The sequence below is a fragment of the Anser brachyrhynchus genome (genome assembly GCF_964034855.1).
Source record: "Anser brachyrhynchus genome assembly, chromosome: 3".
In the NCBI taxonomy this organism is placed as follows: Eukaryota; Metazoa; Chordata; class Aves; order Anseriformes; family Anatidae; genus Anser; species Anser brachyrhynchus.
The window spans coordinates 1540755-1557043 of record NC_137696.1 but is presented as its reverse complement, the minus strand read 5'-3'; the positions used below and the strand labels follow the sequence as shown (position 1 = coordinate 1557043).

Genomic DNA, 16289 nt, shown 5'->3' with positions numbered 1-16289 from the left:
ATAGGGGAACGCTGATAACCACACTCTGGATACAATTAACCAGCTAGTTTTGCACTCATAGGAGTCTCATCTGGTTTAATCTCTTTTCCTTTCCCCACTTAAAGTACACGCATACCATTTACCCCTTTCCAGTCCATTCCCAGTGGACTCTCAAAAAAAGTTAATGGTTCAGGAATTGCTTCAAAAGCTACGATTCATCAGACCCTACATAAGTCATGAGCATCTATTCTGTCTAGGACTTCTTCCTTCCCTACTCTAGGAAGAGATCTAACATCTTCACTGATGTTATATCCAACATTTGACCACGTGAATTTTCAGAAATGTCAGAGAATTTAGTTGTGCATTCAGCACTTAAGTCTGGCAATTTAAGAAGAAACTTGAGACCTTACCTACACCTCGTGACCTGATTTGAAATGAGAGCCCTGATTGCTCAAGCAAAAGGTCAGATGTACCCAAAATCCAAGTCCTGGCTCCAAGAATGACTTCAGAAGGTAGCTTCATGGACTGAATGTGTGACAAGCCTAGGTTAGATGTAGTCACAAGTTCTTTGTTCCCCATCCTGGTATCTAGGATCACAATAAGGGGTGTTACAGAAACTTTTTTACATGCAGTGGCTTCCCAGAACCTGCTGGCATAAGCTACCAAGAGAACTAAGCATTTCTGTCTCTCTGGAGACAGCCCAGGATGGTAATCCAAATTAGATTTAAAGTGGGATTAGTTAAGTCAGCTAATTAGCTAATCGTAACTCAGTAAGGAAACACCAAGAGCTAGGGTGAACTAAATCTGTTTTCAGAGCCCAGCACAATTCAGACAGCTTTCATTCTGCACAGGGGTGTCTACACAGCTCGTACTCTGGAAATTCGCACCTAATTCGGATGAACTTCCTGAGTGTCCCTTCGGGGGCAAACCAACACAGAAAGGAGCAAGCACCACAGATTTGTTTTATTTTATTATTATTTTAAATGAATAACTCGATGATTCAGACTTGGATCGAAATCTATTTCCTATGTGTTACTTAATCAGATAGTTTCATTTGAGCAAGTGAGGAGCCAAAAATAGAGCTGTGCAAAGCGGTCGGAGCAGCGCAGCACCAAAGGCAGCTCCACCCCACGTTCCCAGGCTCTCCCCGTGTCCCACGGCTCAGGACGACCGACAAGGAGCCAGGCAGGTCTACGAGGTTTCAGGACAATGTGATGCTGCTAGCAAGCAGGAGGGAGAGTGGTTGGGTCTGAAAACATTTGCTATGGGAAACACAAAGGACAACTCATCGCTAATTCTTCCCCGCCCCCTGCAGCATTTTGTGTAACGCCGATGAAGAAGAGCTGACCTTTTGGAAGTAGTTAGAGGAAGATATTTTTGAAGCTATACCTAAAAACAGATTCAGTAAAAACAAGCAGAGATGGAACAGTCTTACCCACCAAGCTAGACAGCTTTTTTTGCAACCAAAAAAGGAATTTTTGATGTTTTTATGACCCTCAGTGCGATGCAAAAGCTTGTGCCGAGTTCTCTGGCATCTCGTTGCACGTCAAGGAAAGGATCATTTACAAATGACACTGGAAATCTGCCATTCTATATGGGACACGTAGAGAGTGGAAAGTCTGCATTTCCCTATAGATTCTTCACACCACTTGCTCAGACAAAACCCAGTTTTATAGGCAACCTCTGAGCAGAAACAGAAGACTTTCTGCTAATCTCTCTGGACGACCACAAACCATAGCAACTTCTATAGGCAGCACAAGACCAACCAAAAGTTGTCCTTGTGGTGAGGCTGCTCTCTGCCCCGCCATTCTCCATCAGATTTCTGAGCTGCCACCAGCTCTGGGGTGTCAGAAGCCCCTTTCTTCCTGCCAGTGCTCATGTTGTTGGAGTCCTGGTCCCCAAACCTTGCATCATGTCTTCTACCCACATTGGGAAGTGCTCTGGCAAGTCCCCCGAGATAAATACACCCAGTGCTCCCGGGGAACAATCGATACCCCAGCCAACCTGCTGTGGCTGACCCAGGGAGGCAAGCAGACTAAAAATCCTACTAGTCAAATGAAAACCATTTTCCGAGGTCCCGAGTATCTCCATCACTCACTGACCTTACGAGAGTATGAGTACGTGCAGATCATTTCCAGCATTTTGCAGAATCAAGTGCTGCTTGAACCTAGATTAAAAGAGCATTCCAATCAAATCCCAGATAGGAAAGGTGCTGAGCAGGCAGGCTACTGGCAAAGCAGGTCTCAAAAAAAAAAAAAAAAGCCTCTTTAGGGTCTTGAAATGCCCAATGCCCACACCTTTAGAATGGAGATAAGGGGATCTGACTTCATTTTTCTGTATCAGCCCCCCAGAATAAAAGTGATCTGCCAAGCAAGCACAACGTTTTTAAATTTTTGTAATTCCTTAAGTGAATGCACGTGTCTTTTGTAAGATTTATTTTCCCCAGGCTTTTAGAAATACTCCCCCCCCCCCCCCCCCCCCTTGAGAAGACAGTAGAAGAAAGTGGCAGACGTTACACATGTATACACAAGGAGACAGTTACAGAGCCGAGGGAAATAGTGGCTCTTTGCTCCGCTCATCTGGGTATTTATCTTTTGATCAAATCACCGAGGCATTGGTAATTGCACCTTTATGACAAAGGCACGTCCCTGCTGCCGAATGTGTAGCAGCGAGGTGTGATTATCTCGTGACACAGTCCTATTACACAGCCCTGCCACTGAATCCGTTTTCTTGGTGTTACCGAAGCACTTGAATGGTTTTGCTTTCTCATGTCTCAGTACAGCAGAAGAACCGTGTGAATAACTTGAGAATGAAGAGTGCTATTTATCCAAATGAGTCCTCTGGTGCCTTCTTGCACCTTGTCTGTATTACCTCACTTCATTTGATTCACAAAAAACACAAAAGAGTACGAATTTATTCCTTTGCCGACAATTAAAGGAGCTAGCTACAAACGCAACACGCCTTTGAGACACTTTCATACACACACTCCTTAGAAGTGTGTGTACTTGCAGAACTCACAGGGAAAACCCTTCCACTGGGGAGTCTCCCCACACCCAGCACTTCATCAGTCCCAGCCAAAATGATGAGACGTAGACACAGGTGGGGTTCTTGCTTTGCTGGGGGTAAACCCCAAACCACTCTCTAAAGGGAAGTCAAAGAACACCGCTGCCGAGCTCTCCTGGGATAGGAGACCTCTCCTCTAGAGCTGATGGCACAGCCCGGTCTGCTACAACAGCTCAGCATTGAGCCCCCAGTGACACATACCACACGAGCAGCCAAGTTACCACGTCCACCATCAGATCGAAGTCTGACCCTGTTATCTAATTTGGAGGCGGCAGAGACATAAATGACAAGAGCGAAGCCCAAAAGAAATGCCTCCCGAAGGCCAGCCGGCCAGACACCAGGGAGAAACCCCCCAAAACAACGACAGCACCGCGCTCAGGGACCCTCCAACCCCATGGGCTGCTATGCAGCAGGCTTGTCCTGCAGTAAAGCAGAGTGCCATGCTCCTTGTCATCACCACCACCCTGAGCTGACCCGAGGGCTCTTTTGACAAGGATATTTCAGTCCCTGAGCACTATCAGGTGTGGAGCCCTTGGAGCGGGTGAGGTGACGAAATTCCCCAGCTCCTGGAGAAACGAAGTGCCCGCTGAGCACCACACACCAAAGCCTGCGGGAGAATCCTCCGTCCACGTTTCAATAGCAGAGGTAAGGACCTGCCTCTGAGTAAGGCATGGGAAGGTGCTTTGCTCATCAGGGATACCCACCGCTGTTAAAAGCATTTAAGACTTTTGCCAGCTGTCACCACTGCCCCGTGAGCATTAAGCATAGGTAAAAGCTCTGGTTCTGGAATTAAACACGGCAGCTTGGTGCACTCCAGCTCACTGGGACAGAATTTCCCCTCATTCCAGGTCTGCTCTCCTCGGAGCCCTTGCAGACACCAACCATCACACCATGGGGTTTCTAACACGTTCCCAGGGAAAACAGGAGAAGCCCCAAATCCTTTTACAGCACAACCACACTGATTTCACAAACTGAAGGGGAAATCTGAAAGAGCAGGAAAGGTTGCACCAAATCTGAAGCCTGCTCACCAGCGTGAACCCAGACAGGTTGTTCAGCCAGCCAGCTCCCTAGGTACAGCACAGAATAGCAAAGAGACGCCCAAATGCAGTGAAACCAGCTGAAAATGAAAAGTAATATAATTAAAAGTAATATGAATAATGACAATTAAAAAACCTAAGCAAGGAATGAACAGTTTCACAGACATGGTGTCCCAGCACTACAGGGACGTGTCAGAGTGCCTGCGGTGATCCTGTCCTCAGCAGCCTTCATTTATCCAGGAAGGAATATGAGATTTCTAAGCTGGATTTGTGAATTCCTGCAGAGGCTTTGATTTAGCTCCCGACGTGCTGCAGGGAGGCATAGCCAGAGTCAAGAGCTGCACACCACGCTCGCTTAATCTGCTCTGTAAAACCCTGCAAAAAAGGAGAACCCCTTAAAAAGAAGGCATGCAAAAGAGCAGCAGAAAGACACCAAACTCCACCTCTTCTCATGTGTGGGAGACTTTTCTGTGTCAGAGGTAGGGCTGGTGGAAGCCACTGTTTAGGCACCCCGGCTAATTACCTCGGGCCCTCTTATCAAGCAAATGGACTGGGATGATACGGCAATAATAGGAGGAAGGATCTAATTGAGGGATACCAGGGGGTAACACAGATCTTCTTGTTAAACTAAATTTGTTAATCTAGTGTATATGAGAAAAGGGCAAATGGGAGGGAGAATTCCTCCTTGTTAAACATTTACCAAATGTTGGGTTATTTGAGCCCTGGGGAGAAGTAAATGTATTCACTACTTAAAGGCTGGAGCATTTGGTCTTCTCAGTTGGAATTTATCCCCGATTTGAAAGGAACATTTTTTCCCACTTGGAAAGGTTAGCAGCCTTTGTCTGTGCGAGTGATTTAATATAATGGACCATGATTATTGTTGGATTATTATAATGGCACATTGGCACAGTTATAGTTAAAGTTTTGGCAGAGTTTGTCTCATAAACTGCTATTTTACAACTCGGCTGTAAAAGTTTACTTCGGTCTGAAACTTGAGATACAAGATCTCAGTCCAGGAGGAGTCTTTTTTACTTTTTCAAGCCAAATTAAAAGAAAAAAAGCTTAAAAATTCTCCTGGCTAATGTTTAAGTTATGCAAGTATTAAATACAAATTGAAATCTACTGGCTGAAGACACTTGACGGCATTTGCTTGCTCCTGAATGCCTCTGAGTTAAATCAAAATATTTTCAGCCTCTTATGTAGAAACATGGCTCTCCCACTTTTGGTATTTTGAAGAAAAGTGTGGAATAGTAAAACAGCTGGGGCATTATACATAGAAAAATGAAGAGTGCGTGCCACAAGCACTTTCTTCAATAGGATTACTATTTGTATACGTATGGTTGTTAATACAAATAACAAATGCGTATTTGTTATTAGGCATGCAATTGACTTTTTTATTTTGCATATGCAAATACGCACCCAGTTGTTTTAAATCAACATTGCAAAGATTTTTGCAATATACTAGCATATTGAGCAAAAATTCATCTTGTTTTAAAAGTCCCTCTGGCCACTGTAGAGTAAGATTACAGGACAAACCAAGTCCAACACTTTCTCATCTGCACAAAAGCCACCGATTTCCTCCAGATTCCTTGACTCTTAAAGGCACAGTAGCCAAGTGACCACATCACGCCTCATTTCTGCCTCCCTGAAGAGCTCCAAAGAAACCCAAACACTGGGCTATGAAACAACCACTCCCTGGGACTGCAACCCTACCGCCTGGTGCCAGAGACATTGCAGATGGCAAATGCAGCATGGATCCTAGGGAAAAAAGCTTGTGGGAAACACCGAGCAGTAAGTAATTTCTGGACCAGAGCTGTAGAAGCTAGAATAAAGAAAACTGTTCAAGAGGAGGATAAGCACAATAGGCTGTGGAAGAGTCAACGTAAGTTTCCTAGAGGAATGTCATGCCTCACAAATCTGTTAGAGCACTCTGAAGGAGGCAGCATGGATAGGAGTGATACAGGCAATACAGGGCACTTGGGTTTGCCAGAAGTTCTCAGCAAAGTCTCCCAACTAAAGTTTTTACAGGAGCTAGACTGTTGTACAACAAGAGGTTTTAATAATTGTATAGAGGACTAGAAACAAACCAGCACAAATGGTCGTTTCTCATACTGGAAGTTTCAAAAGAAGTCTCCAATCATCACTGCTGTTTAATATATTCATTAATGGCCTGGGAAAGGTGATAAATAGTTTCACTACTCCAATAATTTCATATCAACAGCCAGACTGAAGGTAACCACAAAGAGCTCTGAAAGGACCCTCTGCACTGAGCAGCTCAGTGATAAAATGACAAATGAAATTCAGTGTCAATAAACACAAAGTAATGCACAGGGGAAAAATAACCAGAGCCGTAAATACACGAGGATAGGCTTTAAGTTAGCTATAACTACACGGAATAGAGGGCTGGGGGGTCTGAGTAGACAGTTCATGGACAGGGGAGCTCAGTGGAAGTTAAAAGGGAAAACAAGGGTTAGGTGTTTTTAGGAAAGGGACAGGATGAAAGGAAAAACAGATCATTACCTAAACCTGTAGCCTGAATCAAGTAGGACATCATTCTGGTCACTGCATCTCAAAAAAGCTGAGAACTGGAAGAGGGGAGGGCCATGAAGGATACATGGCATGACTTCCAAGACAAGCCCGTACAGGTAAGTGTCCTTCGGTATGGAGTAAAGAGAACCCAGGGGACATTACTGGTAGAAGCCTGCAAAACCAGAAGCAGCACAGAGGAAGGATGTAAAGATCAATCCTTCACTGCTGCTTGCTGGGTACCCATTAGGGATATACAGCATCCAGGCAGCAGGTTACAAACAAGAGGAAGCTCCTGTGCTAGGATCCCTCATAACGAAGCAGCAGAGCATGGTACCGTGGGAGCCAAACACACAAACAATTTCTAACAGGAACTTGAAAATTCATGGAGCAAAGTTTGGAGGGGAAAACCAGTCACTTTATAGGTAGGACAGGTCTTCTCCCTCTTCACCTCTGCCTTCCCCAGGGGGTCTGGCTATTTCACCCCTTCCCCCTTTCTGTCCACCACTTTCTCCATGCCTCACCTTCTTATCCAGAGCAGACAGTTCTCAGTCTTTGAGCATCCTTGCCTGCATCACTGCTCCTGCCGGCAGCCTTTACCCCCAGCACACCTGACCCTATCTGCAGAAATGCTACCTCTGAAGATGGATTTACTCACTTTCCTAGAGCATCGCAGGGACCTGGGGAGGCAAGGAGGGACTGACAACACCTCCAACTCGAGCTCTGGCCAGTTCCAGGTGCCTTTAGCCTGCAAACTGACAGCCCAAAGTGATACCACCAGAGAAAGTTACTGTTCTGGCAGAAGTACAAGTTTCCAAGCTTATAACTTGTCAGCTGTTTCTGCCTGATCTTTTGAGGTTAAACTCTCACTTTTGCTTGAAGCTACTCTTCCAATATTGAGCCATTTATAAAGCACAGAGCCGATGCAAACAGCTGTGGCTCAGGACACCCAGAATCAGGAATCTGTGGGCACCTTCTGAGTGGATTTGGAGCCGTGAGATTATTTGCCCTGTCACTGTATGGCAGGTCTTAGAAAATACTGTCTGCTCACTGGTGAAAACTTATCATCCTGCTAAGTGGATAGCAAAAAAAAAAAAAATCCCTAAAAAAATGCCTTTACAGAGAAGTCTGAGCACCTGACATCTACAACTCACGTTCTTGCTGCACAGAAGAGGACAAGAAGTTATCTTTGCCCTGCTCCCTCTGTCTGGTGCTACATTTTGCAGAAGCACATGCAACAGGAGCAGCAGCATGCTGTGGTGCTATTTGAGAGGCACCTACCATGAAGCAATGGCCAACCTTCGTGCTGTCCCAGCTCACTGGGATGCGGCCCCTCTGTACACCGTGACAGAGTCCTGAAGGTTAAGAAGCTCCAAGGTTAAGCTCATCTGCTCTCTCCTTAAAGACAGCTAACATTTCCATATGACAAAAAGCATTGAAGGCAGCCTATAACTTCTAATATTGAGTTAAATTAATTTTTCATTTTTTAATCCTGCTCGCAGCACAGTTTGTAACATTCCGAGTCATATTTATCTTTTGTGTATGAAAACACGATGCCGTTCTATAAATAGCTACAGGTTTCTTGGCAATGGCCGGGTGACAGTGGATTAATTAAACTGGAGAGCAGAGAGTGTGAGGACTAGATTTATATAATGAAAACAATATATCTGCTAACGCTGGAGAAATGCTGATGCTGTAATAACGCTGATATTAATATTTGGTGCAGAACATCTTGGAGCGCATTACTACGATGGTTAAATCTGGTGGGCTGAGAAATGATCAGAGCACTGAAATTACCAAACCAAAATAAAAAACTTACTTTACTATTAATGCCCTCCCATTCAGGAAGATTTGCGGGTATCTGATATTTTAAGTCCCAAGGCCTGGAAGGAACAGTTCACTAATCTCCCACGTGAGCTCTGCAGCAGCTGCAAGAATATTTGGATGTTTGCCGGATCGCATCCCTAAGACAACACCACACCATTCTGGAGTCATGCACAGACTAGAGAAACCCATGAGGAAAAAAAATAATAAATCTATTCCCCCTCTTTCAGTATATTAGCTAAGTCATACTGCCAACCTGTTTTACGGTTTTATGTTAACACAACCCTATTGACTTCAAAAAATAACTGTTACAGAGTGGAAAAGGAACCTCCAAACACTTAATCAAACCAGCTGGTTTGACATTACCAACTTCTAAGATTTCGTGGGAAGTCCCAGGTAAAATATCTTCCAAGTTTATGCTAAAAAAAAAAAAAAAACACAAACAAGCAAAAACCAGGGAAAAGCAGCAAATACACAAAGAAACTGATAAAAAATCCCCTATCAATACCAAGATGTCCCAGGGCATTTAAACACAAGAATGTTCATACAACTCATTCAAACTTCACTGCACTTGAAAAATAAAAGGCACCTAATAACTTCTGCTTAATACTTTTTGCATTTCAAGTTCCACCTCATCCCATGGTATTGCACATGACGGAAACAAATATAAAACTAAAGTTATTTATTAGAATTACAGAATAAAGAGTGAGAGCAAAGATATATACGCATGTCAGTGGTCCAAATAAATTAGGGTCATTTTCATCAGTAGATGACGACAATTTTTTACATTTATTATAATATTTTCCACATAACTATTCTATCTGGTGACATTTTTGCACATATATTAAATATATGTGACACTACATAACATATAGCTAAATATTTGACCATTCCTAAATGCTGCAGTAGTTTGAATACATTTACAAACTGTCAAATATTTTAGACTTTCAAGTGATGCATTTTAAAACAGAATATAATGAAGATAATTTACAGAGGAAGACAGAAATGATCTTCTTGGCTACTAATAAGTAGCCTCGGTCTCCCTGCAGGTCTGAGTGTAGCAGACCACATCTTTATTCCCTTCAGAGTTACGAGCCACATTAGGAAGTAACAGAGGTGGGAAGATGCATATAGGACCAAGCTGTCTGTAAAAATCAGTCCAGAATTACCTAGAGAGTTGTAACAGTTCTCCTCAGCTGAGAGCCTGGCCAAACATCGTAAATCCCAGTTCATGCAGAACATGTGTTGACATGGGAAGAAGGACATGATAAAAGGCAGCAATAGTTGAGCTTTTAAGGCAACCTTCATTCTGGCACTTGGTATTTTTTTGTTTGTTTTTGTTTTAAATAAACAGGTTTAACCTGGGATTAGCACAGATTAAATTCATAGCAAGAACAAACAGTCAGAAGATAGACCCTCTCCAGCTCCATCCACTTGGACCCAACTCTTGTCTCTCTCCTCCTCCTCCCCAGGCCTCATTCCTCAAGCCACAACCAGGGCCCTCCAGGCTCCAGCCTCATCCCCGACCTCATTCCCAGACTTTCCAGACAGAGTCCAAGGCCCCAGCGCCTTGCCAAGCCCTCCCCAGGGCTCCCTCTCTCCACCTTCCCACCAAACCCCAGGCTCCCGGTCTCAGGGTGCCTGCCCAGCTATTCTCATCTACATCCAAACCAGATTTTTTTTTTTTATTTTTGACTTTCCCCCAGCAGCGTTGAGGGCTAACCCAGAGGTGTGGGCTTCCTAGCAGCAGCCTGCACCACCCTCTACAAGCCGCAAAGATGCGGGCAGTGGTGCTCCTTCCCTGGGGAGGAGGCAGGCTCGGAGGCTCTTTGGGCAGAGAGCCTTACGCACTGCTCAAATCCAACTCCTTCCTGCTGAATATGCATGAACTAAGTTTGTTAAAAGCCCAACAGCTTTGCCAAATTTGGGTGGATTTTGACAGAAACTGCAAAAGGCATATCCTTGAAACAAAGGCCACTTCGTTGCCAGCTTTCATGCCTCTGCTCCAAAGCAAGGGCGTGCCATGCAGTTTGAAAGAAAAGATCACCAGAATTATTTTTTTTTTTCCTTTTTAGAAGTTTCCTTATTATTATTTTACTCTTGCAAAACACTGTTGTTCCAGCCTCTTCCCCAGCCCCAATCCACCAGCCTATTTTGTGGAATTGCTTTGGCTGAAATCCTGCAGCCTGGAGCCGATAACCTGGCGTGGAAGCACTTCACCAAGGGGATTAAACTCGAGCAGAGACACCCGCACCTGAAAACATCATCTTCTGAAGATTCCTGACTGTGAAATGCAAGTCCAGTCCTAATTTCGCAGAGCTTGTGTTGTACAAGGTACATGTTTTTTTCTCCCAGCTGGGTCTGTGGCCCCTTGCGAGGTCACTTCCAGCAACCCTGGGCTGGAGCAGTTTTGAGGAGGCGCAGGTTCCTGTGGGCACGGCAAGGTGCTTTGCTGTGTTGTGCGAAAGGTCTTCAATTAATGCTTGGTTCCAGGAAAAGGAATGAACCGAAACGTGAAGCTGTTGCATCCAGTGTTAGCTAATGGCTTGTTTTAAACATTTGTGAGGTGCTTTAAGCCCAGGATAGGTTCCAGAAGCATTGAATAAATATAAATAAATACAGTATTCTCTCCCTGCTCCCTTGACAGGCCGTAAGCAAAGAGCAACAAGCTGCCTACAGAGCTTCAGGAAGGAAACAGATGTAGGAACTTTTACAGGCATTCCCTCGGATTCACTGGGAATGCTGGATAGGCGTTGAAAGAGCCAAACAGACCATCAGCTGAGCATGTCCAAAACTTCTGTCTGGAGCCAAGAGCCAGGCCAGCCTCCAAGCTCCTGGCAGCATCGCATCGCCCTGCTCCTCACCTTCCCCAGGGGATCACGGGGCAGGTGGCACACATCCGAGGGCTGTGCTGCATCCCAAAGGCAGCACCAAACACCACAGCCTGCACAGCTCACCTATTTATCATAAGCATCAGAAACTGCAGCTTCTGTCAGTTGTAGCCACCTGAGAACCACCCCCAGGAGGGTTTGGGGCTCTGTGCTAAGCACCCAACCCTGTGCTGAGGCTCAGGGGGTGCTGGGGTGCCCTTCTGTTCCAGCATCTTGCCCAAATCCCTCCCTGTGAAGCGCACACAGTCTCAGGCCGGGCACTTCTCCTGCCAGGAGAACTTCCCCACCACTGATTTCCCTCTGACAAAACCCTTGCACATTAATTAAATTCCTTCTTTCGGGGAATGGTTTAGGTTAGGGCGTCCAGAATCAAGGGCTTTTTCTACAGGCTCAGCCCTGCCAGATGTTGAACACCACTGCCTCTCTCGACGAGCACCGCCAGCTGAGAGCCCCGAAAGCCAAAATCCCATCGCTACCTTACGGCAAGATGAAAACCCACCGGATGCCCAGATTCACCAGCCTGATTTCATCCACACACCCTTACAGGACAAACTAATTTCGCTTCCAGGAAAACCATACCGAAGGAGCGTTTCCTGTCAGTAAGACACAGTCCTGTCTTTCCAAGAATCAATAGATAAGCATCCCTTTCTTTTTCAGATATTGACTCAGTGTTACTGAAAAAAAAAAAGGCTTCCTTTAAATTCATCTGGTTGAATTCCTCTGCTGACAAACACATGCGCGCACACACCCCATACTAGCAAGAGGAATGGTAATTATTCCCCCGGAGAACAATAACTTTGCAGTACATTTCAGAAGCAGCATGATTTAGCAAATTAAGCCAAGAGCCGAGGATACTAAATACAGTTGATTTCTTTGAAGCTGGTGGTATCAAAAATTATTTCCTAGATCTCTTTAAACACTCGCACTCTGGAAGGATAAACACAGAGATCTTGAAAAACCCAAACCCAAGGAATTTTGTCAAGTAGCTAGAAGCTGAAAGCCACTGGAAAGAAATGCTTTCTCAGCCACTAAGTCTCACCTGCATCTTGCTGCCTGGCACATCTTAGATTTTGGTACCCTTCTTAATGGATGGGCCCATCACAGAAACTCTCCTAAGAGCTGGCTCCGAAAAAAGCAGCAGAATTTTTACTTCTGTTACTCAGGCTTTGAAAAATATTGCTTGACGTGTGAGAAGGCAGGCCTTTCTATTACTTTGCTGAGAGTACAGACAGACTGATAAAAAATGGCTAAAAGTACATTTTTCCTTAGGAAAACGACAGCAGGGTCCTGCCAACATAACGCTTGTCAGGACGTTACAACTGTTAAAGGATTTTTTGGTAGCTGGGGGGTTCTGCTGAAACGTTCCCCCCCCCCACAACACAGAGAGGAACGCATTAAACCGCTAAAGATTCATTCCTCCTCAAGTTGTTCCTTCTCCCCTCGCTATGATAAATGCCATCTCAAAGACATTGATACACATAAACTTGGAGGATTTATAGCGCATTTCCAACACTAATATTAAACATATCCTTTAAACTTTTTTTTGGAAGGCTTTAGATTCCCCCTCCCCCCCTTTCAGAATCATTTAATAGATGTTAAGTCACCTTCAAAGAATTTGCAAATCCTTTGAAGTACAGTACAGAAAAAATAGACTTCAACATCTTCCGAACAGTTGCAGGTAACATGTAATAATTTCTGAAAGCACACGCAGAAAGAGCTGTCTAACACCGAGTCACTACTGCCTGCCCTGAAAACGTACTCCTGCTGAAGTCCGTTTTACAGACACACTTTTGGTAAGCTCTCTCCTCACCCTAAAGTGCCAGTGGGTAAGAATGACAAGGATTTTCCCCCCTTTTTTTATTTTTATTCTTGATAGCTTAAATATGTTTCATTTTTTAGAGAGAAGATTCTCCTACAATTGGACAATCCCTTTGAAGCAGGGCTTTGCAGCCATGCGTTGCTTTCCCTCCACAGAGCCAACACACATCTTCCCTGCCTCGTTTCTTACTTACAGATCTGATTTGGTGGCAGCGTTAAATGGGAAGGCTTCTGCAGGCTTGTCATAGATTTTCCATTTTGTGACAACGTGGCCAGGGATTGTCAATAATAATTCTCTAGGAACAAAATGTTCCTGAGCAGAATATATCACTCACTCTTTGTCAATTAATAAAATCTTTAAAAACATCTCTTAAAAGATTTCAAGTTTTAACTCACTCCAAGCTCCCTTAATGTGCACGTGGCAGGTTGATACCATTGCCCAACCACCTGAAAAAAAATATTCCTAGCAAATGCAAAAAATATTTATCCCTTCTTTAAAAGTTCAGAGTACAGAAGTTTTGCATAATTAAAATGTTTTCTGATTCTTGCTAGAAGTCCAAAGGTTAAATACTTCTCTTTGCTAGTATAGACCACATAATTGAGAGGAAGCAAGCGAGTTTATTCTTTGAAAGGCCATGAAGAAAAAAAAAAAAACAGAAGTTTATTTGTGCTTGCAAATCCTTTCAGGTCTAAAGAACCAGTAAGATAATAAATTGTTTTTGCTGAAAACAGGAAGTTTGGCAAAGATGCAAAAGGACAGCTAAACTTTGGCTAGACAACCCAAAACACTGTGTTCTACTTTGAAAGTATTTCCAACAACAAAAAAGAGTGAAGTGCCTTGAATCCATAGAAAGCTAAAGGAACAGCAAAGGCATCTGGCAGCAGTCGCTTGTTGCCAAACTTGTGGTTGTGTTGTGCTGGCTTACGGGCTGGTTTGCCAGTTTTCAGTAACTTGCATCAAGCGCAGCTGAAACCCACATTTATAAAGCCTCAAATGGTGTCAAAGCTAGAAAAGCCTCAAGGAGCCTCTTCTTTCTTCTTTTCATCTGGCCAATACCGAAGGAGTAAATAAGCATCGCTCCTAACGTTCTGGCGTATAAAGGGAGACAACCAAATTTTGAGTCCTGGACGAAGTCGCTATGGGGTTTGGTGCAGCAATGCCCACTGGGGGCAACCCCATGCCCCTGGCTGACAGCGTCCTGCTGCCCCCTGCCCCATCCTCTGGCAGGGGAAGACCTAAGTCAGCATGAGGTGCAACTGGAATGCAGTTTATAGGACACCTGGCTTATACTTAAAAAGTTTTGTCAAGATTTGGGGTGTAAGATTTTAGACCACGCAGATACGAGCCATACTGTGAGTTTTGCACAGAGGAACAGAGAACAAATCCCCACTCGCTTCACCAACACAAACCAAGCAAACGGGCCCCTCCAGTGCTACACTTGTGTGAATGAGCATAAGGAAACTTATACACATATACAAATACACAAACTTTGGTTTTTGGGGGGCTAGAACTGCCCACAATTAACCTGAGAGTCTCCACTCCTGAAATCCACGCCCCCCTCCCCTTCACCCAATATTTATTATGAAAACCCACTTCTCCAAGACATTTATCACAAGAGGCCAACCAGACCCTTTGGGCCAACCAAAACAAATAGTATCTATATCATAAACATTTTTTTTCCTGAAACGAGCAACCGAAACACAACAACCATACACTGATCTTATTGGCTTGCTCCATTACAGCCATTACGCAAAGCTTAATACCTCACATCTGCTTCTTGCGATCCTGAAGCAAGGAAGGAACATATCATTAGGAAATCCTGGAGCAGGGGGTGCGAGAAAGCGAGCCCAAGTTTATTCATTATACCACTTCCTCGCTAAAATTATTTAGTAAAATTAACTGCATGACCACTAGGTTGCACCTGCACAAGCACAGGGAAGAGAAAAAGAAACACGCTGGTACACTATGAAGGTGTAACAAACAGAAAGCAAAGGACACAAAAGTCCTGAGAAATCTTTATGACTAACAATGATATAAACATCTTCACTTTATGGCACATACCCCAGGACAGTTCAAAAACATCAAGCTTTTAGAAAGGCACCGGCTAGAACCCTGATGGCCTCAGCCCCTTGAAAGCCTAGAGCAGGTATTTCACACATAGCGTCTGCAATATGTGCTCTTCAAGAGTAACAGCGACAATAACAACATCCATACCTCATAACATAGCACTTCTCTGATGAAAACAAAGTGCTTCGCAAGGAAACAAAATATTACCATGCCCGTTTAGAACCTCCTGGCTGGAGAAATGAAGTCACTTACCCAAGAGCATTCAGCTGAAGCAGCAGCGGAGCCAGGAGCAGAAGCCAGGGTCCCCCTGCAGCTCCCCAATGTAAGCCTTTGTGCTCCGGACCACACCTCAGACTTCAGGAGAGTATGTAACACAGTGCTTGACGCTGGGTTGAGCTTTAGGTATGATCTGGAAGCACTTCAAAAGCTGCAGAGCAAAAAGCAGCGTATAAATGCAAAGTGTGATTATTATTCAACAGATATTGGAAAAATTACTGCAGTTTGTATTTGTTTTTCTGTATTTGTGGGATTTATGTTGTTTCAACACTCGAACAGCTTTTGATAATGACACCATCTGTTAATTCTCACCCTCCACTAATTTAGAACAAGTGGTGGAATTGTTAGACTGCAGCCTTACAGATCCCAGCTTAGCAAACAAACCCGAGCCCAGGGTCAGCGAGAGGGATTACCAGCAGCGGGACGCAGCAGCCAGCTGGGCACAACTTCCAGCACCAGCAGAGAGGAACGCACCAGATCACCAGGAAGGACACAGCACTCACGTAACCCTCTAGAAAAGCTTTCTGGAAGGTTGTGGTCTCTTTCCTGTGCGCACCAGGTGAGGAACGTTAGCTCAGAAACTTGGCAGACTAGCAGGGCAGCAGCAGGTGGGGTATTTCAGTGCAGATTTGAGATAGCTGCGAGGTGGGACGGATGCCCGGGTACACGTTGAAGGCTCCCCGATTGCAACCAGCTTCAGATGGGTCTGCATGGAGCAACTGCCCCCACCCAGGTGCCTTGTTCAACTAACACCCCTAGATTAGGGCCCAAGATGGTGTCAATTAGGGTAATTTCATATCCCGAACA

The 16289-nt window shown here is 44.6% G+C and overlaps 1 protein-coding gene across 1 annotated transcript in view; it reads right to left on the bottom strand.

Annotated features, from left to right (window-relative positions):
* MEIS1 (Meis homeobox 1) overlaps positions 1-16056 on the bottom strand; it is a 198184-nt gene extending 182128 nt beyond the window's left edge. Inside the window, exons 1-2 of the mRNA XM_080587075.1 lie at positions 15896-16056; positions 15459-15633 (exon numbers count right to left, since the gene is read on the bottom strand). The gene's annotated coding sequence lies outside the window, so the exon portion shown is untranslated. The remainder of the gene's footprint in view (positions 1-15458; positions 15634-15895) is intronic.
* Between the last annotated feature and the right edge of the window lie 233 nt (positions 16057-16289).